General features: G+C 35.9%; 1 pseudogene; it reads right to left on the minus strand.

Annotated features, from left to right (window-relative positions):
• Window positions 1-232: 232 nt before the first annotated feature.
• On the minus strand, window positions 233-1,746 carry LOC135130105 (protein mothers against dpp-like; annotated as a pseudogene).
• Window positions 1,747-11,870: the final 10,124 nt, after the last annotated feature.

The raw sequence follows: 11,870 nt of genomic DNA on the forward strand, positions 1-11,870 counted from the left end.
AGACTACTCTAGAAAGAAAAGTAAAAGGAGCTCGCGAGAACTCGCCCCCATCTTCCTCTACAAATATTAAGGTGAAGGTTTCCTTAGGCCCTAAGCAACCTGTTTTCACAGAAGAAGAAGAGAACGAGCTTTGTAGCTATATATTGGACATGGAGACTCGACTTTACGGACTTACAACCAAAGACTTAAAGGCATTAGCGTACAATTTGTTTTATAATCTGATCAATTAGCATAACTGGTTGCACTTTTTGCATATTCACGCCGTCTCTTGCATCCTGCGTGCTCACAATGCCAACAGATGCATGCAGAGATTCTTTCACTTGCAATCCGCGAGAATACATTATTTTCTATTCAAGTGCATAGTTAAGACACTGAACTAATAGCGTTGTGTGGAGCTCCCATTTGGATTAACACTTTATCCAACCACTGCAATGGTCCGTGCAGATGTACCTCGATCCAACAAGGAGTACTTGTTACGTCCTGTCGATGGTACTCTGCTCCCCAACCTTTGATGAAACTCATACGAATAGTACACATTTTTGTTAATTCGTAGACGGCTTCAAAACCGTGATTTACGCATTCTGTTAGCAGTTGGGCGAACTCCGCGTTATTAAAAATTCGTAATGAGCACCCAGCCGGAATTTTACAGACTGTAGAAGGATGGAAACCGTGGTGATGGTTGCAGTTTCGGGACTGTACAAAAAGTGCAGAATCCGAGAGACATTCGGCGTAAACCTCGCCGGTTACGTAGTACAGATGAACTCCTTTCCCGATGTGTCGTCTCGTGTTCTCAATTGTGGAGTTCCTATTCACGTTACTCAGCTGGCCTAAGCAAAATCTGTCGCTATTGTTGCTTGTGTTGGTAAATCCGTCGACGATTACGGATGTGGAGTGACAATGAAAGACTTCGCCTACGCGGCAATTCAGTTCGTAGTAGGCAATAGAAGCCCAGTAGGGTTGCTCTTGGTAGGCTACTGGTTGTACGTCAGAATTGAGAGACGGCTGGGGGCTGGTATTCTTGTTGGTGGTTTCGTCGGTGGGGCTGTATGCCGGAGGCGGCGTTTCAGCAAGATTTGAGTAGGGAGATTGCGGGTTCGAGGAAACACTACCGGGACTAGACACATTTGACAGTGGTGAATTTGGACTTAGGTGATTGAAGTTGAACCCGTTAGCCGAGTAGCTTACATTGTGGGGCATGTTGGGCTCTACTAATTGTTGAAAACGTAACAACGAATGCCCTGGGACGTAGTCGCTGTGTCTGGGTACGAGGACAGGAGGTAAAACTTGGCTCTCCACTCTCTTATAATGATAGGGATTGATGCAAACTTCTTTCTGTTTGGCTGAGAAGGGAAATTTGCAATGCTCTAATATCGCCATACTCGGCAATAAATAACGTGCTGAAGATCTTTCCGATGGGACACTTGCAAACGGCCATCTAAACTTCTCGGAATGGTCACGCAATTACTTTGTGTGCCTGGACACGACAAGGCCCTTTCCAATTCCTCCATTGCTCCTTTCCTCTTTTTCAATTTTTTTACCAAACTATCAACAGCTTTCTCAGCCCATTTTTCTTCTTCGTCTCCTTGTTTCCATCCCAACAGCTTCTTAACTCCAGGACTTGTGAAAGAAAACAAGCTGTTGAAACTGGACAGTGGTCCTCCACTGCTTGACTCTCCCTCGTCTGTATCCATCACACTGGTAAATTATTATCCGTACTTAATAGAATCTTGCAACTTAAGAAATAGGAAATCGTGTTAGCAGGCTGGGAGGAAAAATAAGTGAATAGAATAACAAGACGAATTGTGAGAGTTGTCAATAAATACATCTTTTCTGTTAACAAGATCTTTTACTGATAAAACATGGTGGCAGCGGTAAAAAGATCGTATATTCGTTAAAATCATACGAAGAAATAGTGTCAACATTGATTCAAAATTAATGAATAAAAGTTCCAGAGAAGTCAGCACCAATATCACTAGAGGAATTCATAATTCATCTGATAATGTTGTGTCGTCACCTCCATGGTCTTTTCCTCCTCTGCGGCGGTCAACTAGGAATTCAAAGAGGCCTGCATTCTTCTTAAATGTTTACTTTTTATAGAGTACTTAATATACTTAAATGAAGGCAGTTTTGTGACAGACATACTTAGGTACCTGTGTATTTACAGCTAGATCTGTCGATCTTAGTTTTGGTCGCATATGTGGTTCCACCAAACTAACAATACTATAATTAAACAGTCTCTTATTAACCTTAAATAATTTGATAAATTGTTTTTCGGGCAATTCAGTTAAGGGATTGCCAGTACATCGCGAAGCAGGTTCGAAATCCTCAACATCTTCGTTTAAAATACATATTTTGGATTACAAAATCATCCATTTTTTATTAAATATTTAATCACCAAAAAAAAAAAAACGAACCAAAATAGTAACAGCACACGTTAAAATATTTCAGAATGTAAAAAGCACACAAAAACATACAAATCTCTCCCAAAATGAGAAATCTCATCGAAAAAGTATCAACTGTTTAAAGTCACGCGTTTCCATGTGGATTTTCTCATCGCTGAGTTGAATCATTGTGTCAAGAGTAGACTTTTAAAAAATTTCACTAAAATCACGTCATTTTAGTGAAAAAAGTCACAAATGAGAAAACTCACTCGGTCAAGAGTAAGCCCCCCTGCTTATTTGAAAGACTACGACGTAACCTAGCTTAAAAGGGGGGGTTGTTGTGTTAGCAGGCTGGGAGGAAAAATAAGTGAATAGAATAACAAGACGAATTGTGAGAGTTGTCAATAAATACATCTTTTCTGTTAACAAGATCTTTTACTGATAAAACACAATTTAGGAGTAAAAAGTAATAAAGTCCATCCTTTTAACGTTCAAAAACAAGAAGCCGGCAAAGATTGGTTTCAAGGGTTTTTGAACAGACACCCAGAGTTGTCAATAAGAAAACCCGAAAGCACCTCTGCTGCGCGTGCTGCCGGGTTCAACAGAGAAGTTGTTGATCAATTTAATTTTTTGGGCAATATCTATGACGAACATCATCTTACACCAGACCGCATTTATAACTCCGACGAAACTGGTGTTTCAGTTGTACCAAAGAATAAATCCAAAATTGTAGCAAAACAAGGTCGAAAACAAGTAAGGGCATTAACTTCTGCAGAGAGAGGTGTTACAATCACAGTAGAGACATGCTTCAGCGCCAGTGGACAATACATGCCCCCTATGATGGTGTTTCCCAGGAAGAAGATGGACCCACAGTTAATGCTTAACGCTGCCCCTGGAGCATGGGGAGTTGTTAGTGACTCAGGCTGGATGACCACAGAGTTTTTTCTTGAATGGTTTAAGCAGTTTGTGAAATTTAGTGGGGTCACAGTAGATCGACCTGTTTTGCTTTTATTGGATGGCCATAGCACCCATACAAAAAACATATATTTAATAAATGAAGCTCGAGCCAATGGGGTAATTATTTTATGTTTCCCCCCACATACAACTCATCGCCTTCAGGTCGCCGATGTTGTTTATATGAGACCGTTGAGCAATTATTATGATCGACAAATTACGACCTGGCTTCGCAGCAATCCAGGGATGGTTGTAACAATGCGGCAAGTTGCAGAAATTTTCGGAAAGGTATTCATAGAAATATCTACCATGGCAACAGCTGTAAATGGCTTCAAAAAGTGCGGAATTTGGCCTTACGATCCGACGGTCTTCTCTGAAACCGACTTTGCTCGTTCGTTGGTGACTGATATTCCGCTCACTCAAGCACTGACTACAGCCACCACGAATGTAGCAGTCACAGCACCTGCTGAGTTAGAAACGCAGCAGGTTGACGTATTACCTGTGCTGGATATCAGTGAAGCTGCTATTACTAATGCAACTACATCTCGTGCCTCACTTCTATCTACCGGGGTTGAAACAGAGGCGATTTGCAAAGCCATTCATAATGTTCCTGTATCAGCTACTATTCACGAGACACCTACGGTGGCTTCTGCTACCTCGTCGAGTCCTCAGCCCGGATGTTCCACGTGGGTTGATGAAACAGAAATAGACAGAAGACCAACTACTCTACAACAGTCAACATTTTCTGTTGTTAGTCCACAGCAAATATCACTCCGTCCAGCAACTCGTAAAACTTCACGCGTGACACGTAAACGAGGAAGAACAGCCATTATTATTGAGTCACCGTATAAAAAAGAACTGGAAGAAACGATTAAAAAAAAGCAAGTCACGGAAGAGAATAAACACAACAGAAATGAAATTAGACAATTAAAGTTGGAGAAGACGAAAAAGAAGGATAAAAAAGGAAGACTAAATAATACAGGAGTCATAAAAAAGAAAAAACGATAGATAATCGCAAATCATCCGATAACAAGAGTGATACGGATATTGAAAATACCCCTTGTTTGTACTGCAAGGGTCTTTATTTAGATTCGAATGAAGGCTGGATTGAATGTTCTCTCTGTGGCAAGTGGGCACATTGCTCTTGTGCTGGAGTGGATGACGAGGACGATGAAGCAACATTCACGTGCGAATTCTGCCAAGAAAAATAGGTGAAATGCTGTACCCCATCTTGCACCCTAGGGGCACCCCATCTTACCCGAACCAGAGGGTAAGACGGGGTGATGGGATTTTTTTATTTTTATATCTCTAGAATAATGATTACGCTATTCCTAAAATTATAAAAATTTTAAAGACTGATTACCAAAGGAAGATTTTAAAATAAATATGATTGTTTAAGTGCAATGGTTTCAGTCTTATTGCCCTTTAAACGTTAGATACCCCGTCTTGCCCGCATCTCCCCTACTAGTATGAAAAGTCGTGGTGGTGGAGTGCTGATCGCTGTACACAAATCATTTAATTCTATTATTGACAGTGTATATGTAAGGTTAAATATTAGTAACAATACCAATTTCATAGTTGGAGGAGTTTATATTCCACCTGCGTCAGAAATTGATGTTTACAGCAGTCACTGTGCTGATTTAGAATCACTTTTCGTATAGATTGTCAGTGTGTTATAGCTGGCGATTTTAATCTTCCTCGACGTAATTGGCATAACCCTAATTTGAATGCCCGTGTCGGCGGTATATCTCGTGAGTATTTTGAAATAATTAATGCAACTTATTCCTTTTTGAATTTGAGTCAAGTGAATCTATTTCAAATAATAGAAATATTTTTTTGGATCTTGTATTTTCAAACATTAACGATTTGCATGTTGATACTGCAGAAGATCCTATTTTCGAGGAAAATGTTCATCATATTCCATATTACTGGTCTCTTGATTACTCGTGTCATACTAAAAGTATTACATCAGAAACTATAGTCTATGATTTTCCAAATGGTAATTATCAATTGTTAAATGATTTTTAGGCGTCTATCAATTGGGAATATCTTTTTAATAGCATCAGTGTAGATGATAAAGTCTCGATTTTTTATAACGTTATATTTAAGCGCATTGATTTGTATATTCCGAAAAAACGTAGTCAGATATAGATAGTATTCATCGTTTCCTAAATGGTTCAATGGAGAATTGAAAAGTCTATGTCGTAAAAAGAAAGAAGCTCATTTAGCTTACAAACAATCGGGTAGATTTGAGGATCAGCAGTATTTCAAAACTTTACGTAGTCACTGCAAAGAACTTAATCAACGTCTTTATAAATCCTACGTTCAGAATGTTAGTAATAGTATAATAAATCGTCCGAAGTACTTTTGTAAATTCGTCAGGCATAGAAAACAAAATAACGGCATTCCATATGAAATGGAATTTAAAGAGAAACGTGCAACAGGTGAACAGGAAATTTCAAATTTATTTTCTAAATTTTTCTCATCCGTTTACGTCAGTGACAACAATTGCGTTTTTAATCATAAGCCTAGTAGTAATTCCGAAGTGTATGATTCTGGTTTGGGGGTAACATTATCACAGATATTTGAGAAAATATGTCGCCTTAATTCTTCCTGTTATACCGGTCCTGACGGGATTCCGAGTCCTAAACAAGTGTTCTTAGGTTTTTCGTGGCTTATCGAAATAAGAAGTGTACTCTTCAGCCGGTCGGCAAAAATACCTTCGGAAAGAATGGTTGGGTTTGGATAATCCGAAGGCGTATACAGGCCATTGTCGAAGACGAACATCCGCGACGTTGGTGGCCGATGCGGGAACCTCAATGACTACACTAAAGACACACGGTGTTTGGAGAAGTTCGTCGGTTCTGGAAAAGCATCTGGCTGACAGTATGTTGCAGAAAAATTAGGTAGCAAAGATGACAGCTGGTGTGGAGGGAGAGTCATCTGCAGCATCTGTTACGGTTCCTGGAGTCTCGATGATGGTATCCATAAACCACCTATATATAAGAAGGTAAAGTCATTACGTGTGGTGTTAATGATTCCACAAAACATTTGGAAAAATGAGGCGATACCGTTGCTTGAATCCAAGAAATTTGAAGTCAAAAATTCTAAAGACAGAGCTAAACCACCTAGTTTAAAACATTCGGTATTCACCATAAAAAAACTTTATTAGAATCTGGGACATTTTGAAATGCAAAGGATTTGATTATATGTTGGACCGACATTTTAATCAAGATCCCCTGGAGAATTTTTTGGTCGGGTACGCAGTTATTAGTCCAGTCATTTTAGGATAAAAAAGGGCTTAATCTCGGAATGAGAGATAATAAGCTGAATTTTTGTATATACCTTCATTTTGGCGTTTTAAAAGTTGTGTCAAAAGTCTCATAAAATCTCGTGTCGGTGTCGTAAGTTATTCAAAGTCAAAGATGAAGAAAAACAGTTTTTTGCGATTATCTCGGTTTCTATTGCTCCAGTGATGTTAACATCTATTATCATAATTGTAGAGCACAAAATTTGGGACAAATTTTATTTGAAACATTTTTAGATGCGCTCAATCGTTTTTGAGATAGAGGGCAGTGAGCGCGCAGCGGTCATCCATACGTACTGTAATGCAATCAACCGTGAATATCTATGAATACTACCTTGAATTTTGAAAAATTTATATTATTTATCAATTAATACATTGTATTTAAACATTTTACATATTTTCAACATATTCATTGAATAATACTTACCTACTTTGTGTAATTAAAAACGCATTTAATGAAATATTTATTGTATATCTCAATTTATTTATATCTTTAAAATGTGTAAGGTTTTAAATACTTATTTTTCTATCATGATTATAACTGGAAGGTCTGGAAACAACGATTCAGGACACTGAAGATGATGACGATGAAACAGAAATTCCCGAACGTCCAGAAGATGACGGTGAAGAAGATGAAAATTAATACTTTTGTTCTTTAAATTATTAAAGATTTCTAGATTTTCACTGCAATTCAATTTCAATCGTAAGAAATGTACAGGTACTGAACAAAGATAAAATTAAAATACATTAACTCGTTTTACTTCCTTAAATTTTTACTTTGAAAAAATTAATATAACTTTTATATATATAATAATATAACAAGTATAATATATTATCTAATATATAAAAACTTACACATTTGAAAGATAAAGTACTTAGTTATTTTTCTACTTAAAATCTACTTTCAATAAATTAAAATATACATACAATAAGTATTTCATTTAAAGAGTTTTTAATTCCACAAAGTAGGTAAGTATCATTATCATTAAATGAATGTATTGAAAATATGTAAAATGTTATTAAATGCAATGTATTAACTGATAAATAATACAAATTATTCAAAATTAAAGGTAGTATTCACAGATATTCACGGTTGATTACATTACAGTACGTATGGCTGAGCGCTGCGCGCTCACTGCCCTCTATCTCGAAAACGATTGAGCGCATGAAAAAATGTTTCAAATAAAATTTGTCCCAAATTTTGTGCTCTACAATCACGATAATAAATATTAATATCATTGGAGCAATAGAAACCGAGATAATCGCAAAAAACTGTTTTTCTTCACCTTTGACCTTGAATAACTTACGACGCAGACATGGTATTTTATGAGACTTTTGAGACAACTTTTAGAACGCTAAAATGAAGGTATATACGAAAATTCAGCTTATTATCTCTCATTCCGAGGTTGATCGCTAATTTGACTGGACTATATGGTGTTTTGCAGAACAATCCAACTGCTGCAACTTTTACGTAAATTTTTAAAACAATTGTAGTAAATTCTTCATTTAAAAATTACAATCCCACCTTCTACTGCGAAGATGATGAGGGTGATTTACTGGTTGATGATGTTCAAGCATTTTTAAACAAGAAATAAAACTGCCTGAAATAGATGCGAAACTAGAATTAAATATAGAAAACGAACAAACTCCAAAAGTGGAACACGCTACATTGGGCGAACAATTAATTCAAATTGATTTAAATGAATTATCTACCAACTGTGTTGCTGGTTTTATTTAAAAAAAACTAAAAAAACAAGTACTTAGTTGCCCCACATGTATTGAAGTGATGTTTGGTTCGGCAGAACAAAATTCCAATTTGTTAATTGCGAAAAGACAATATACACTCGCCAGCAGAATGTGTTTTCCCAGTAAAAATTTCGCTGCAACATTTTTGCAAATGTTGCAAATTATTAATAACTCGGTGAAAATATATGGGACGAAAAAATCTTGATTACAGGAAAATTTTAAAAATATAATAAATAACATAAATTTTTCTTATTTATGTGAACAACACAAATCGGAACTTGTTCCAAAAATAATAAAAATAATTCATCGGACAATCATACATCACTGGTGTAAATGTGTGAATCGAATTTTGACAGGCAAAGACACCCGGCCCGTTGCAACAACGGACGCAACCAAGCAAAAAGCAAAACAAATTTATTTGCAACGTAAGAAAAGAATAGAGAAGGGGCAAAAAATCTTTTAACTTTTATTATTTTATTGTTATTATTGTTGATGCTTTTGTTGTTATTGTTGATGTTTTTATTGTTATTGTTGATGTTTATATTGTTATTGTTGATGTTTTTATTGTTATTGTTGATGTTTTTATTGTTATTGTTGATGTTTTTATTATTATTAATATTAAAGTGTTCTATATAACGAATTTATTATTTATATTCCCATATTTTTGCGAATCCTGCAAACAAACTTTTAAAAATCTGCAAACAGACTTTCATAAGTCTGTTTGTGTAAACAAATATCAGAGTTATTTTGAAGTGGCGCATTTAAAATTTCTTCGATAACTTCGTCTCCCAAACACCAGGGGGAGCGTACGTCTAGTATTACAAGTCTAATGCACGTGCGTTGAACGTCTATAGAGTGGGTGGCTTGTGATGGCATTGCATGTAGCAGAGTCATCACAATCTTTGGTGACGGTTTTTGGAAAATCGTTTAATTTAAGACTGCAACTGAACTGAATGCTGTTAAGGAGTGGATTCGAAATTATTTGGACAAACAAAAGTCCCCGCAACTTTTTTCATGGAGTGCCCTGACATGTCAAATTTGACAGTCAGTGAAGTCAAAGTATTTGCTGTCATATTCTTTAACTATAATTGTTGTTTCTTTCCTAGTTTAAAATGATGCAGCAAAATCAAAAAAGAGCGCGTAAAGATATTTTGCGCACCCATTCACAAAATAAACAAATGTCACATCGAGCAATAGGAAAACTACTAGGTGTCGGTCATTCCACGGTTTCAAATGTTCTTAAAAATTTTCGCGAATGTTTGAACATTGACCACAAACCAGAAGCTGGTCGAAGACCAGGTCCTGTGTCGAAAGAAAATGCTCAAAAAGTTGTACAAGCATTTCGAAGAAATACCAATTTATCAATTAGAGATGTAGCAAAGAAGGTGGATGTGTCACATTCTTTTGTACAAAAAACTAAGTAAAGAAAAGATTTGAAGCCATTCAAAGTACAGAAATGCCCTAATCATGGTGAAAAACAAAATTTGGTCGCCAAAACTCGAAGTCGAAAATTGTACACCCAATTTTTGATAAAATCAAAATGCGTTGTTATTAACGATGAAACTTCTGTCAAAGGAGACTTTAAACAAATCAGTGGCCAAGAATATTATACAGCCGTCAATAAACTGGATGTAGACCCAAAGTACAAACAAAAAAAATTGCTAAGTTTGCAAAGAAATTCTTAATATGGCAAGCAGTCTGCACTTGAGGAAAACGGAGTGACGTCTTCGTAACAGTAGGATCTATGAATAAAGAAATTTACAGAAAATAATGTTTTCAAAAGCGACTTTTACCTCTCCTTCAAAGTCATGAAGAACAGTCGCTGCTTTGGCATGACTTGGCCACATGTCATTATGTTCAAGATGTTATGAATTGATATGAGGAAAACGAAGTGAATGTTGTACCGAAAAATATGAACCCACCTAATTGCCCAGAGTTACGCCCGATTGAACGGTACTGGGCTATAATCAAAAGAAATCTCCAGAAATCCCAAAAAGAAGCAAAAAGTGCAGAAACAATGAAAATAATGTGTAAAAAATATAAAATAACTGTTACTAATACGACTATACAAAATTTAATGAGATATGTAAAACGAAAAGTACGAGCTTTTGGGTATGGGATTTAATTTTGATAAAATAATGCATTATTAGTAATTGTCAAGTGTTCTTTCACGTGTCGTAATTTTTTTATATTTTTATTATAAACGTTTTGCAAATAGTGAACGTTTTTTTATGTCCAAATAATATCGAATTCAGTCCTTAATAAGGAAACGGCCATCTCATCGACAAACTGCGAACAAGATTCTTCGTCGTTTGCATCTGGTTGTAACCACTCTAGCGGAAATTTTGAGAATTGCAATTTTTATTTTGGTTCTGAAAAGTAGCGTTACAAATGCAACAACTTTGTTAGTTCATAAGTTATTGTTATAATTTTTGTTGCTTTAGTTAAAAAATAAGACATTTTTGTATAGTGAAATATGACGATTCATATTTCCCTTGGGACAATATGAGCGATTCATTTTTCTCTTGGGAAATATTAGTGTGTTATATTGTAACCAAGGCAATATTATTCAATATTGTGTCCATCAGAATTTTTTTTTTTATCACGACACATCTCTAGTGCAGATTAACGTGTTTATGTTTATCGTTATTAACATGGGAGAAGGTATGCATGCAAAACCTGTAGAATAGTAAAAAAATACTTTTTTTTGCAGAGATAAAAGCATTGATAAATTCTCTACTGGAGGTGCAGGAACGTCGTGAAGAGAGTCAAATCATGACAGTGTCCAATGGTTTGGTCGTCAATATTACGCCACAGTTGTGATTTCATCAGAGGCAATTGTAATTCAAGGGGATCATCCAGAAATAGTAAACTTGTATTTTGTGGCCTGCAATAGGCCCAATTCTGAATCAAACCCGTTAAAATTTAAAGGTTGTTAAAAAATAAACAGCCAATCAGATTTACGGATTTAACGCGTTACTATGGAAATTTGCAATTTAACATCCTTTAAATTTAACAACTTTGATTCAGAATTGCCCCTAATCAGAGGATTTCATGAAGAGGGACAGCGAGGCATTGTATTAATACATTAATAACATACAGAATAAGGAAAGCGCAGAACCGTGGTGCCAAGAATTTATTCTAAATAACAAATTGACAGTAAAATTTAGACTAGATACAGGGGCAGACGTTAATGTATATCCTCTAGACATTTTTGCGAAATTAGGCTTAAAAATGAATCGTCCAGAGAAAAAAATTACTGGGGCAGAGGATTGTGATATTCCATACCTGGGAACATGTAAAATAAAAATAAAATTAGCTAGTTCAGATGTTGAATCCGAAGAAATGTTTTAAATAATGAAACAAAGGCAACCATTGTTGAGCTTAAGATTGTGTGATAAATTTAACTTGGTTACACGTAACCAAGCAATAAACAATGTAAATAGCCACGTACTTGAAATAAAAGATATAACTAATAATTT

This window comes from Zophobas morio, unplaced genomic scaffold (genome assembly GCF_036711695.1).
Source record: "Zophobas morio isolate AGI-343-1 ecotype UQ-CSIRO unplaced genomic scaffold, CSIRO_AGI_Zmor_V1 ptg000017l, whole genome shotgun sequence".
Taxonomy (NCBI): Eukaryota; Metazoa; Arthropoda; class Insecta; order Coleoptera; family Tenebrionidae; genus Zophobas; species Zophobas morio.